The sequence below is a fragment of the Schistocerca cancellata genome, chromosome 4, assembly GCF_023864275.1.
Source record: "Schistocerca cancellata isolate TAMUIC-IGC-003103 chromosome 4, iqSchCanc2.1, whole genome shotgun sequence".
Taxonomy (NCBI): domain Eukaryota; kingdom Metazoa; phylum Arthropoda; class Insecta; order Orthoptera; family Acrididae; genus Schistocerca; species Schistocerca cancellata.
This window is the reverse complement of record NC_064629.1, coordinates 416,962,528-416,977,161: the sequence shown is the minus strand read 5'-3', so window position 1 is coordinate 416,977,161 and position 14,634 is coordinate 416,962,528. Positions and strand designations below refer to the sequence as shown.

General features: G+C 38.0%; 1 protein-coding gene across 5 annotated transcripts in view; it reads left to right on the top strand.

Annotated features, from left to right (window-relative positions):
* Positions 1–1,387: 1,387 nt before the first annotated feature.
* LOC126185226 (uncharacterized protein DDB_G0271670-like) overlaps positions 1,388–14,634 on the top strand; it is a 186,094-nt gene continuing 172,847 nt past the window's right edge. For 3 of the 5 annotated variants that reach the window (XM_049928109.1, XM_049928106.1, XM_049928107.1), the window contains exon 1: positions 1,388–1,708. The gene's annotated coding sequence lies outside the window, so the exon portion shown is untranslated. Of the gene's footprint in view, positions 1,709–1,956; positions 2,333–14,634 lie in introns of all 5 variants that reach the window. The other 2 variants (XM_049928108.1, XR_007536989.1) reach the window with 2 other exon arrangements.

The window sequence follows — 14,634 nt, the reverse complement described above, 5'->3', positions numbered from 1 at the left end:
CAAATGCGGCTGGACTAAATTGTTTTAATTACTTCTGCATTCATGCTGACTGGGTCGCAATGGCAAAAGTCAAACATCATGCAAAGAGTGATTTTATTGCTCATATGACGCATTTCGGACTTTATCGATCATCAGATTTCCAGGACAATTGTTGCACTTAGGTATAGCATTTCCAGTTGTGTGTGAAACTATCCTTCACAGACTCGTTTTTAAAATTCAGAACCATACACAGAAAACCAATCAATGATACGTTTAATAACATTGTTTACCATTTCCTCCATTTCTGAGTGTGTGCTTCTGTGAATAGTTTGCAAATGTCGGTTTCATATACAACCGGAAACACTGTTTCTACATGCAGCAATCGCTCCTGGATATCTGATGATCGATAAATTCTCAAACAAGTCATGAGGAATAAACTCATTCCTTGCCTGATGTTTGACTTTTACCATTGTGACCCAGTCAACCTGAATGCAGAACCACTGATTATTATAATACTGGTTGTTTGCCGCGTGCATGGCACATTTACAATAAATTGTTTTAGAAGTTCCAAAGTGTGTATTTCCCAGTTTAAATTCTCATCTATGTGGACTCCTAAAAAATTGAAGTATCCGCCATATTTATTACTTCCTGACCATGTGTTACACTTAGCATCTGTATTACCCCAGACGAGCAGAACTTAATATATTGTGTCTTTTCAAATTAAGAGGAAGACCATTCACAGGAAACCATTCAGTGATACTTATAAGAACATTGTTTAGCATTTCTTCTGTTTCTGTGTGTGTGCTTGGACTGATTACTGCTAGTACCATCTGCAAAAAGAACTAGTTCTGTTTGTTGTATGTTAAAAAGAAGATCGTTTACATCCATGAGGAACAATAGTGGACATAAGATTGAGCCTTGGGGAACCGCATACATGATTTCTCTCCGGTCAGAATAACGTCACCGGACTATATTGATTGAATTACTAAGTACAATTTCTATTATGTAGGTGGCTCTAAGAATGAAAATGATGTAGAAAGTGCATATTGGAACAGCTACAGAGAAATCAGCAAAAAATACAATCTATCAAGAACAAAACGATTATGAGAGCTGAGTTCATCATATTACTAGATTGATATTCAAATCTCGGATATAAAATGATCATCTGTCTACACATTTTCTTTGCTACAGGATAACCGCCCTGATAAAATGAACCCGGAAACAGTATTAATGTGACTGTTCTCCTTCGGCCTCCAACGGCAGCACATTTTTGATCGTCAAGCCTATGGAGGAGTTATTCCAATGTAATCTAAAAAGAAACCAATGTTGACCATACTGCGAAAGACAATTTTGGCAAGGCAGTCCGATCGCATAATATTGATCGCAAGTTTCATCGCGTGTAGTATCTTTCTTGCTTTGTTCGCTATGTGTTTTGTGTTTAGTCTTCCGGCGTAGAGTGGGATGTCATGGCCGGCGCATTTATTTGGTGTTTGAAGTATCGCGTTATATTTGTAATCGGTTTTTTCGGGTGCCCGTATGTGCCAACTTGAAATGTTTATGCATACTATGCAGGTCAGAAATATCGCGGACAGAAGAATTGGGCGACTTGTTTAGCGAGTGCACTTTTTCGCTACCACAGATCGTCAAGTGAATTTCGGATAAAGTGCTAAAAGCAGCTAAGCTCTTCAGTCAGTTGAAGTTTCATTAGTCCCTGGGGCCAAGATTTGAGGTAATTTCCATATATCCTTCTCGTAGGAACAGACTTACTGTAAAAGTTTTCTAATTACCGGTTCAGCTGTGACATTTGTCATTAGACGAGAACTTTATTATTTGATTACGATCGATCACTCCCACCTTCGCTCTGACGATTTCGTTAATACTTTAAGAATGTTTATTTTTCGTTAGTGATTACCAGAACTTGTAAACGCATGTTTTGCCCCTCGATGACATTTTAACATTTTCATTCTGTGTTTGCAGACATATGAACGCCTTGCAATTTTCCTTCCTTCGCTTACTTGGTCAACAAAATTTTACTCTCGGCCCATATGTCGTTGATAATGGTTATGTTTTCTTATGCGACGAAAGTAATAAGGAAGAAACGTAACTGTTCGTAGCTGTTACCGTTGTTAAATTACGTGTTTGCACTCAACCTTGTTTACATATAATTGGTGTGTTCCTCCGAATAGAGGAATGCACAGGCCTAGGAAACTAAATTAAATTGTCGATAGTAGATATTTTCAATTATTCCAAATAGAAACAATAAATGAACAGACGTCACGTTCCCAGTTAATGTTGTTACATATAATAGACAGTCGTCAGTGGAGGTTAAAGTAAATTGGACACTGCAACAAAGGTATTATTGAACAAGCCTGGTACATGCTTTGTGAGCAGTGGTTGGTAGTTGCACTCTTTATGGCATGGTCACTGTACTTTTAGTTCCTCTCCTAACCCAACCATATTGTAGAAATTCGTTATATTAAAGTGAAGTTATACAAACAACTAGATCATCCCTGCAAAACAAGTCCTATTAAATGGAGTCAGAAATAAATCAGTGTATATGCTGACAAGTTTTGAAAACTTGGGTATATGTGACAGTATTATATTGGAGAGAGTATGCAGAAACTGTTTTCCTAATAGTATGTTGGAATTGACATGTGAGAGTAGACATCATAAACATTATCAGCCTCTTTAGTTTGGCAGAGAATGTATTCCTTACTGGAAAACTGGTTTAGTGAAACATTTTGTAACAGTTGAATTTATATGCAGTATTAAAATTCCACAAAAGCTCTAGTGTTATCACATTTTCTTAAAGACCCATGTGATAGACTGATATGTAACATAGTTTTGAGTTCTAAGTTCGGTTGATAGGTGACAACTTGGTTGAGATTTGACAAATGCAGTGAATGTGAATGTGAAATGAAGGTTGTAACAAAATAGATCAGTGTCTCAATATTTAATACAGTTTTTGTTAGAAAAACTAAAACTGCTTTTACCTTTGAATTATTTTGTAAATTAACATATTTGTAATATTAATTTTATTTAATGGTGGAGCATTAATTGGTACTTTTCCTGATTGTAGTTGATCACAAAAGAGAGATTCGGTTCCTATTCATGCTTTCTACTGTAAGACACATTCATGTGCTCTTTTCCATCCCTCCTCTTCTCACTACCTTGCAAATGGATAGGTGGATTGAGTGACAAAGTTAAACAGATGGTGTCTAGGAAAAAGTAGGAGGGCACCAGATTGAAGATTGTTTTTTTTTTTTTTTTTTTATGAAGACCTGCAAGAGAAATGTGAGCTGAAAATAGGGACTGGCTCTGCAGCAAGCACCTGGGAGGGTCGGGGGCACATGCTGCCCCTCTCCCCGAAATGTTTGGACTTAATGCTAGATGCAGTGGAAATTTTCTAGTACCAAAATGCTTTCTTAATATTATTGATTCAGGATTATGGCTGAAAGTAAAGTGAAAGAAGTTTCAGGTGTAAAGAGGTTGGTGAAAAACAGCAGAGGAAGATTCACAGAACTATGAGAGGCTTCAACTGACACAAAGCGGAGAAGGTGGTGAACAGTTTCATAATGACACCATGTCTGTATTGTGTAAAAATTTCCATCTAGTTGAAAATAGATCATCCCAAGGACAAGTTTGAGTTAATTAGCCTCCTTTGTGTCCTCAGCCATACAAGGAAAAATTAAGTTCAACGTGGCTGTGTCTGGGCTGTTTCAGAACTAAACAGAATAGACTCAAGGTTAATATCTTTGTTCGAAAACTTGTGTAAAGTAAGTGGGTGCCTTTCATGGGGGGGGGGGGGGGGGGGGAGAGAGATAGCGATTGATTTTGAAGTTATTTTTGTAACCTTCTGTTAGTTCATTTGAATTTTGCGAGGTATTTGCTTTTCTATATGAGATTGATACCTCAGTAACACTGCTGTAAATTAAATATTTATCTAGTGGTTCTGAGAAATTTGAGCTTTAACAAGTTTAAGGATCATTTAAGGTGAATGAAAACAGCAAATCAATTCTTGTCCACGTGTTTGGTATATTAAAAGGTTTAATCGGAACTTTATTTATGTATTTATACTATAATGAGTCACACAAAGTAAAATTAGCTTTCCGATATCCCCCGCCCCCTCTGTCCAATAAATAGTCCTGTGTGTGGGCCTGGCAAGCACCAGCCCATTTATTTTGTAGCAGAGCATGTGTTTGACTCCAGAAAAATCATTGGTGTGTTGCATATTTATCAGGTTATTTCAGTTTTATGTCGTGGTACCTATTGCTGTTGCCAAAACATTCAGATATGTAGATGAAAAGGTGAGAGTCTCAGTTTGACAGAAGCTATGTAAGCAGTTGTGGGACTAAAATAGATATGAGATTAGTTTCACTCCACTGCCATTGTTAAAGATGGGTGCCATGAGAGAGCATTGACTGTTGGGTTAATGTGAGTGGACAGGGGTGTTACAGAGATTTGTATCTGGCTATCATCAGTATAATAGTTATGACACAAATTGATGTCTCTAATGTGTCATTATATTCTTACTGTTATTTCTAAAAATATAACTTGTTGTGTTAAACGTCTTTATCATCAGAGCAGTAGATTATATGTCGAAAAAATTGCATACATAAGTTGAAGAATATGCATAAAATAAAAATTGACACAACCCTCAAGCATTCGTCAACTATAAATTACACTTTGATTAATAATTATGTTTGTTGTCACATCTTTAGTGATGGTTCATTTACACTGTTGAAAGAATACTGAGGCTCAATCTGCCTTCCCTACAATGAGATTTATATTCGTTTTTATACCCCCCTGAGACTTTGTCTTAGTGGTAAGTGCCAAACTATGGAGTCATCTGGTTTGATTTCTAGTCAATCCAAGGATTTTTCTGTCACTTATCACTTATTTCACTGCTGGCTTTATTTGTCAATGTGATAAATGCAGAGTTGCACTATGATTATGAATTCACACTAATCTATAGGTTCCCTTATAGTGGCTGGGTAACTCAGTTTGGAGGTCAGGGGAAGGCAATGACATGATATCTAACAGCATTGTGCATAGTAGAACACTGTGTTGTTCAAACCAGCCTTTGGGTTGATGACAGCTTTACCTCCTTGTCATACCAAATGGATACTCCTAGGTAGTTGATGCTATTGCTGATTGTACTTTAAAGTAGACTACAAACAACATTGCAGCTTAGCATTTTTTCACATCAACAAACATTGCCAAAGGTGAAAGACGTAATAATTGATGGACAAAAGTCCTGGGACTGACTGGGAATTGAATCTGAGACTTTTGTATTTTAGCTTTAATGTTTAGATTGTTGTGTTGTAAATTACGTGTTGTTGAGAAATGAATTAAGCAATAGTTTTAGTCTTAATATGTGGGCCATACAGTTTCTGTTCCTGAAAATAAATTAGCACCTAGAATGTGTATGGTTAATATTCTATCTGTTGGCAATAATTAAAATTTGGATTTTCTAATGCCTACAGTTTGACATGAATAGTTGTCATTTGATTAAATTTAATCAAGGTACTTGAGAAACTATTATGTCTAGTAAAAAACATAGTTGGTTTATTGTGAAGTATTAACAAAAAAGACTATTAAAATATCAGAACCTACTTCCAAGAGCCATTTCTCTGCTTCTTTCCATGTATACTGGTATTTTATGGTGCTGTTCGCATTGCTTAAGAATGCATGCTCATTATTTGACATCAAAATTTGCTGGGTAAAGAGGTTTATTCGATACTAGTCATCAGCTTTGACCAGTGATGTATGGAACATGTGACAAATGTCTTAAACAACATAGTGATTGTAACGTAATATCAGCGGCGATTTTTTGATATGGCTGATGTTATAGACCAGTGTCACCACAGCAAGGATTTTCGCTTTTACATTCATTGCCTTTGTCAACTAACAATCAGTGAAAATATGCAACAAAATGCAATGTGACAGCTGCCATTAACGTTACATTACTGATGAAACCTGATGATGAGTATCGAATACTAATCCTTATCCTATTTGCTTAATGCTGACATATGTTCCTGCAGTGCATACTTATCATGTATGTGAAAGTTGAGGAGTGCTGATAGTTTTTACATTTGCTTATAAACTTTTCAGGAAATGGAAATTGTGGCAGCTCAAATACCGGATTTTGAATTTATCAAAGTCATATAATGTATCACTTTTATAACATAAACAGGAATGACTGCAGACTGTTGTTTGGTAGTTGTCAGTGAGCAGTACTCGTTCAGCGAAAGGGCCATTACAGCACACTGCAAGGGAAGGAGTATGTGCTTAAAGATAACAACCATAATATATATGAGCTGAAAGTTGTTTCATAAATAGTATTCTTTAGCCCACATATGCCTTTCCCCTGTTGCTAAAGGCCAAGAGTGGATGATGTATTATATAAAGCAGACTGTATTCACATAGATATGACTGAGAAATTGCTTCCACACACAAGTACAAAGGCAGTTTTGCATCGAGTTTTATGTTATACAGAATACGTAATTGTGAATGGTTCATCTGGAATTGCAGACATTCAATTGTTTTGGCATTATCCAGGTATGTTTTTCTCTGATTGGATGGTTTGTGTAATACCATATCTGTTCATAGTACCAAACTGGGCTCTCACACTGTTTTGAAAACTCTGTTGATCAGCTTGCTCTTTAGATGCAAAAGTTTGAGATCAGATCTCAACAGGAACTTTTCAAGAGTATATTGAATATTTCTACATGCCAAATGTGCTTTTTTGTCACCAGTTTTCTGACTGGTTTGATGTACCCCACCACAATTTCCTTTTAGTTCACATTGTTTGTAAATTATGATTTTGATTGTAGATTCTTCAATTTTTATTTCATCTTGTTGTGTAATATAACACAAGAAATCTTGTTTGCAAGTTGAAGAAGAAAAAGTATCGGGGTACAATTGTATTAAGAGTGTGTATATTTTCATGAAGAAAATGTGTGTGTGTGTGTGTGTGTGTGTGTGTGTGTGTGTGTGTGTGTGTGTGTGTGTGTGTGTGTGTGTCAGTTGCCCTTCTCAGCTATCAGAAATCATTCATAAGATTAGTTCCATTTGCAAATGTGCGAGGAGGATACTATTGCAAGCTTTTGTCAGTAGGTAAAAATATATCTTGTTCAGGCTATAATTAAAACTAAATACTCTTTGTGTGACCTTCCAAAGAAAGAAGGAAATTGCATGAGGAGGTGGTGATAGGAAAAAAGAGTAGTCTGATCAAATCATCAAACCCTTTTGAAATCTGAGCACTGGTGATAGGGTGGATGTATGTGCCATAAAAATAGACATTTGGTTGAAGAAACTTGTACAATCCTCTTTTCTTCCCACACTTACTGGTTATTATGTAAGCATGTGGAAAAATGTAGAATAAAGATTTCACTAACAAACTTTTTCTCTTCAGTGTAATCCAAGTGGGCCCAAGAGGCCATGTAGAACAATAGTTCAAAGGATAATATTAGTTTGCTACAGACTCTGCTGTTACTATGACTGCTGCACATGCTTGCATATCCGTGGCATTGGATAAACCAAATGTGCCCACCTGAGTTGTGATGGGGTGAACTCCTAAAGGAACTCAACTGTGTGTGAGTTTGGCAAATGTAGTGCTCTCAAGCTGCTTAGTGCTGTTATTTCTCTAAAACCATCACTGAACATGCTTCAGTGACCACCACTAGGTGGTGGACTGTTGAGTGTGATGGAGGAGGAACCTTGGCTTCACTGTCCTGATCAAGGGGACGCTACAAACCTCTGTTAAGGAAATTTCAATGTCAAGGTCTGCATGAGTTGATGGGATTGATGATTGTTAAGCTGGATAGTATTTTCCTGAAACTGTAAAAATCTTCGAGAGAAGCTTACAGTTACTTCATAATATTTAAACCTGCTCTAGGGCCCTGCAGCAAGTGAATGTTAGGGATATTGGTCTAATTCTGCATTTTTACCTTTTTATAAAGAGGAATAGCATTTGCTGTTTTCCCGTCCCCACAGGAGTATTCTCTGCACGATTAATAGTTCAACTTTGTCTTCATTGTTTAATTTCACAGTTTCCTCCTCATGGCAGGAAGAGATGGATAAATACCAAATAAAACCTCATTTGTAAGGTGATTCCTATTTTAGAGTAGAGTGTAAATGGGTTCAGGAGGCATTTGGAGGAAGAGACATGTTTGTAACTCTGTGCTACAGGAGTGTTCCTTCATCAGGTGGGATTATCTTAGTGTGGTAACGGCTAAAGAATGGTTACGTCATTTTTTTTTTTAGGTGTACAAACATCTTCCTCTCTCTTCCACCACCACCACCACATGCCACCAATCTGTGAATGGTTGTTGTAAAAATAAAGGTGCATTAGAAGATAGCAGTATGTTCCCCTATCTAGCAATGCATGAAACAATTGACCAAGAAGTTCTCACTAAATACAACCTGTTTTATTCAGTCTTGCACATTGTAAGAAAGTGTCCGCTTCAGATAAACAGTTCTATTAGTTTTATTAGCTGACTGATGTAATGGTCTCACTTTTTACAGAAGTACCTTTAGTGGATTCATCTCATCACGTACAGGTCTGAGGCTGACAAATGTTGTCTGAGCACGCACTCTAGTATAGGAGTTGTGTTTCTTCAAACGAGTGAGATTTTTTTAATCTCCGCCCCCTCCCTCCCTCCCTCCCTCCCTCTCTCTCTCTCTCTCTCTCTCTCTCTCTCTCTCTCTCCAACTTTTTGCGGGAGGATATTGAGGACTGGGCACTAGATTCAGCCATTTAAAACCTACAATATTCTGGCAGTACATTGAAGGTGCCTTTATAGTTTGGTTTCATGATTTGGACAGCTCCTGCGAGTTTCTTTCACATCTTAACTCCATAAATCATAACATTAGCTTACCATGGAATAGTGTAAAATGGGTGTTTGCCAGTTTTAGACATATTGGTGTGACGTAAGTGAGACGGTATTCCTGGACATTGAGTATATTGAAATCCCACTCATAATGATCTGTATTTGTAGCCAAGCATTTGCCACCACCCATTATGGACAGTGAGCATTCTTAAGACCTGCAGATGGAATTGGAACATCTGCAAATTAGGTTTGTAGAAAATGGATGATCATCCTGTCAGATACACATAGTGCTACAGTTGTACAAATGCCAGCACAAAGCTCAGGATGAGGCGGTCAAGACATCTTACCTGCCATATGTCTGGAATGTTTGTGCAAAAATATGTAATTTACTGAGGAAACATCAGGTTAAATGGTATTTTGTCCTCCAGCAAATATCTTACTACTTCCGTGATCAGTCAAAGGTGACTTAGTCCTAGGAAAAGTAGGGTTGTACAGGATTCTTTGCTAGAGATGTAGAGATTATATTGGGTCAACAACATAAACTATTCAGGAGCACACTGTAGAGCACCTCAAGCGTACTCCTTTCGTACATGCCAGCCTGAAAATTACTTATTGCCAAATACTGTATTTCTGATTGTCATTTTAATGTACTATAATAGAATGAAAGTTTTCGCCTGTAAGTCAAATATGTGGTGTTCCATTAATAAAGAGTCAGTGAAAATATGACTGACTGAGTATGTGATCAGTTAGGATGGTTGTTTTGAGCTGGACACTGCAAGGAATACTGCCACTGTGGAACTTTCTGCACTGTGTAACGTAGTGATATACACAGCAGATAATTCTTTATTATAATTGAAAATATTTTAAAATGTCACGTGGCACCATGGCTTGAAATTATTTGTGTAGATTGTGTACTGTTTTGTGTACACCATCACTTACTATTTGTTAGTGTGCAGGTGCGTCATCCTTGAGATAGAACAGGGTTCAGTACAATTGATTAAAGTTGTTGTCATATAGTTTGTGTTTAATGTGAGTCCTCCCTAAATATACTGTTTATCTGAATTTTGCACTCACATTCCAAGATAAGGTTTAACATGTTCCACTTTAACATACTTTGCAATTATTTTCAATTAAATGGACTAACTAGTTTGTATTCATATTCTTAGTAGTAGATTACTCAGTTCTGTAAAACAATTAATACTCAGTTTAAATATATTTCATCAGTCTGTTTCAAAACCAAAGATATCATTGCTTAGAACCATTTTTCTCACTGTTTGGATGTCAAATTTGGTTTTGATGTCATTAGTTATTTGTAACCATAACTTACAATATATTACTTCAAAAAATATTGACAACTCTGAGAATTTGTTTTTTATTTTAGCAAACACTAAGCTGGTTTATTTATTACCACAGAGTACAAGTAATGGCGCACATTAAAAAGCTTTTGGTACTTCTAAACATTCATGTGAACTGTACTGTAGCCACAACACAGCAACATTAAAAATTTTTAAGCACATTTTTGTTTCATTGCCAGTAATAATAGCTGGAAAAGATATGACATGGCTTGAGGATTTTTGTGGTAGACAGCTGTCGACCCAGTGAAGATCCAGTCCAATGTCATGAAATTCCCGTGCTGCATTAAGAATAGCCCTCAGAACTTGTTGAATCTCTGTATCACTCATGCGACAAACAATGAACAACAAAAACTTGATGGTCTCTACTATAAAAATCATTAACATTCATATGTAACACATTATATACCATACTTTACTCTTTGTTGTAGAGGCGGAGTTCAGTCATACAATCCAAATTCCATATCACTACAGCAACCAACTTCCTTCTGTGATTTTACCAAATAAAGACAATATCATATCTATGGACCAAGCATTTGCTGTTGAGTGTACTCAGATCCATGCACAGACATGCAACAGAAGCACGTGCACTAAAGTATTGAATGCAAACTGACTGAAGTGTACACCATGCTTGTTATGGCTGGGTCTTAAATAGAGCAGCGTAGTGTGTCTTCACAAATACATACCTAAACCTGACCAGAAAATGCTCCAAAATATTGTGGCAGCGAGATATTGATGTCTGGCATTTCTCCCAGAATTACATAGAACAAACCAAAAATTCCCAGTCAAGATTGTAGCTCCAAGATATTATTGTACTTGCCTCCCATTTAAAAATGGAATTGAAGGGGGAAGTACGAAGAACTATGTTGTTGGACATATTCATTAGTGATAAGAAAACTAAAAAGTAAATTCCTCCCAAAAAGGCCATGAAGGCTCAATGGTGCCGACCAGCCGCTGTGTCATCCTCAGCCCATAGGTGTCACTGTATGTGGATACGGAGGCGCATGTGATGAACACACCACTCTCCCAGCCATATGTCAGTTTCTGAGACTGAAACTGCTACATCTTAATCAAGGAGCTCCTCAGTTTGCCGCACAAGGGCTGAGTGCACCTCGCTTGCCAACAGTGCTCAGCAGACCAGATGATCACCCATCCAAGTGCTAGCCCAGCCTGACAGTGCTTAACTTCGGTGATCTGACAGGAACCAGTGTTACCACTGTGGCAAGGCAATTGGCTTAGTAGTAAGAAGCTAACAGCTAAAACAAACTAGGAAGGCTAAATACAAAAAGTTCTGTAGCTGCCTGCATTGTACCACTGTGCAGTGCGACCTTTCGTGATGTTGAAGATCGTGCCAGTGGAGGATGGGCTATTGAATTTGAGACACAGTGAATGCAAACTTGTGAAGTCGATAATGTGACAAAGTGTATAATCACATGTCACTCAAAGTTGTTTTTGTCACAATGGTGTGCACTGGATGCGGATACAGAGGGGCATGTGGTCAGCACACCGCTCTCCCGTCCATATGTCAGTCTCTGAGACTGGAGTTGCTACATCTTAATCCAGCACAGCTTTGACTGCTCCAGGAAAAGGCAGTACAGTCCTCATACCATTTTCAGTGTACATATTAACTACAAATGTTTCAGTTTATGCCATAATATAAGGCTCTCGTTTGGCCTTGAATTGATTTTGTCAGGAGTGTCTGCCTTTTAAAATGTCATAAGTGCTGGCTGGTATTCTTTCTTACATGAAGCAAGGGTTCTACTGCTTCCCATACTTGTTTAATATCAGCTGGTACTCTGTTGTCGTGTTCTAGGTTGAACTCTAATGTTTTTTTCTTCTTCTCACTAGCTTATTAATAGTACCACCACCACCACCACCACCACCACCACCACTAAAACTACATTTTATTAGTTTATTTTATGTAATGAACTTCACCACTCATTTTTGCACCCAATTCACATTCAACAGTTAGCATTTTAGCTGGCTTTGTACGGTCTTATTACTTCATCTTGGAATTTGATAAACACAGTATTTGGCTGAATTCTTCATACATCTGTTGTTTAAGGACTGAGGAAGGTAAGAGACGATGAAAGTGCACAGATAGTGTAGGGGGATTTAACATGTGACAATGTGCTGTAAGAGGAAATGACACTGGATTCTGCAGCTTGTGGGGCTTTTGCTACATATTCTGAAACTAGACAGAAGGTACTTTAGAGAGACATTGGAGTAAATGCACAGTTTCTGCTGATGAAATGAAGCTGCTAAAGAGAAGAAAAAATTACAGGGTGTGTGTGTGTGTGTGTGTGTGTGTGTGTGTGTGTGTGTGTGTGTGTGGACTTAGATTCAATGGGAGCAGGGACTGAAAAAATACACACTATTAGACTAAAAAGGAACTTTATTGTGAGAAAGCAAAACATAAACCAAAATAAAGGCAGTCTGCTCTTAAGCACAGACCTGTGAAATCAGAAGCTGCTGCTCAGTAACATCTAAGACTGAGCTGTTACTACACTGTGTGCATTGTAACATACTTGAATCCTTCTTAGAATGCTGTCTGAAAGGTAGAGATGTTGCTGCTCTAGCCTGTCCCACTCCACGACACCTGAGGCCATTCTGTGTATGGGGTGGGTTTCTGTGAAGACACCTTTCTAATTTCAAGTGCTCCCAAACATACCAGTCATGTTGCTGTCAGTAGATACCACGTTATTGTGCTCCTGCTTTCAGGAGGAAGATGTTAATGAGATGGGCATGGTGTGCTCATGCATCTCCTTAGACATATACCCACGACTATGTGGGGGCTTTAGAGCAGGAAAAAAAGTTGGAGAATTGCCTCTTCATACTGCACAGCCTTCAGATTACCCTCGGTAGTGGTGAGAGGCGTCTGTCTCTCTGTGATACTGGCCCAAATCATTGTAGACCCACATCCATGATGAACCCATGGATCTGTGTGCCTGAGATATCCATAGTTAGTTGGCAACAACCACACTCTTCTGTGGCAGTCATCAGCTGTCAGACAAATCCCACTCTTGTCAGTGAAGAGAACCCAACACCATTAATCCAGATCCCATTTAAGACCATACCTAAGAGCACCACGTGGTGGTATGGTTTGTCCTGTGATAGATGTCTAGATCATGTGGAGATCATTGCAAGCATTCTGTCGACAAAGACCTAATTGCCCCCAAATAGGCAGCAAGCATTGTGTCGACAAAGACCTGCTAGTTGCCCCCAAATAGGCAGCGAGCATACCCTTCGAGCTACCTGTAAGCCATAATTTGTAGGTAACGGTGGTGTGGTGTTGTTGACTGCAGGCCACCAACAGTAGGCATGTCTTCATTGTTTAGTCCTTCATGATAGTAGTTGAATGTTCAAATGGTTAAACTGTGATGTATGTCATTTTGATGGGCAACATCTGGTGCTGACAACCCTTCTTGCTGTAAAGTGACAATATATGTACGTATGTAAATGAAGTGAGAATGTGCATTTAAACAGGGGCTGGCTCTGCTTAGCAATATGCTGTGGTCAAAAGAATATTTCGAAAGATGTTTCCAATATGGGGGAAAACTGCAAACTATGTAGGGGATGGTGCAGAACTTTTATTAAGCAGTTTGTCTATAGTTACGTTACTTTGATTTTCATATTGAAGTCCATACCTTTAAGTTCCCATTAGTTTAGGAACTTTAACTGATTGTGGAACTATCTGAAGGTGTCATTTTTGTATCCTGGATGATTGTGGAACTAGCTGAAGATGTCGTTTCTGTATCCTGGAGTTTTTAGCCTACAAAAATATTTATTTTGGACAAATTATCTCTGTTTATTCCTTTGTACCCCAACAATGTTTCCAGTATTATGTGACTGCGTTAAAAGAAAATCGTTTAAGTACTCATCACGTGGATTATGTTGATGGTACAGTACTGCTAATAATAATAATAATAATATTAATAATAATAATAATAATAATAATAATAATAATAATAATAATAATAATACCAGTATAATTGTAGTAGTAGTAGTAGTAGTAGTAGAACTGCATGAAGTGTTAGTACCTGAAGCACTGTGATACCATCCATCATGAGGGATGTAGGCTGACCAATGCTGCCTACAGGGCCAATCTCACTCACACCTAGCATCTGTGCTGAGGTCGGGGCACCACCTTTTGCAGTTTGACAGCAGCTCTTGTGTTTCATGAGATGTCCAGGTTCTTGACTACTTCCAAATCACGAGCATTCCAAACCTTGTGCATCGTACCGTGCAGTCGATTTTCATACATTGACTGAGATCCAGAAGGGATTTTACTCTTGAATATGTTTTTGTCTTAATGTTTTGTGACATTTTAAATGAGCACCATTATATGATAGTCTTTGCACATGCTTCTCAGAAGGGGGAAACTCATGGCCTCTTGAGTTTTGCCTCTGACTCTGAGAGCCATTCCTAGTATAAAGTGCATACATATACTCTGCATGTGAACACATCCA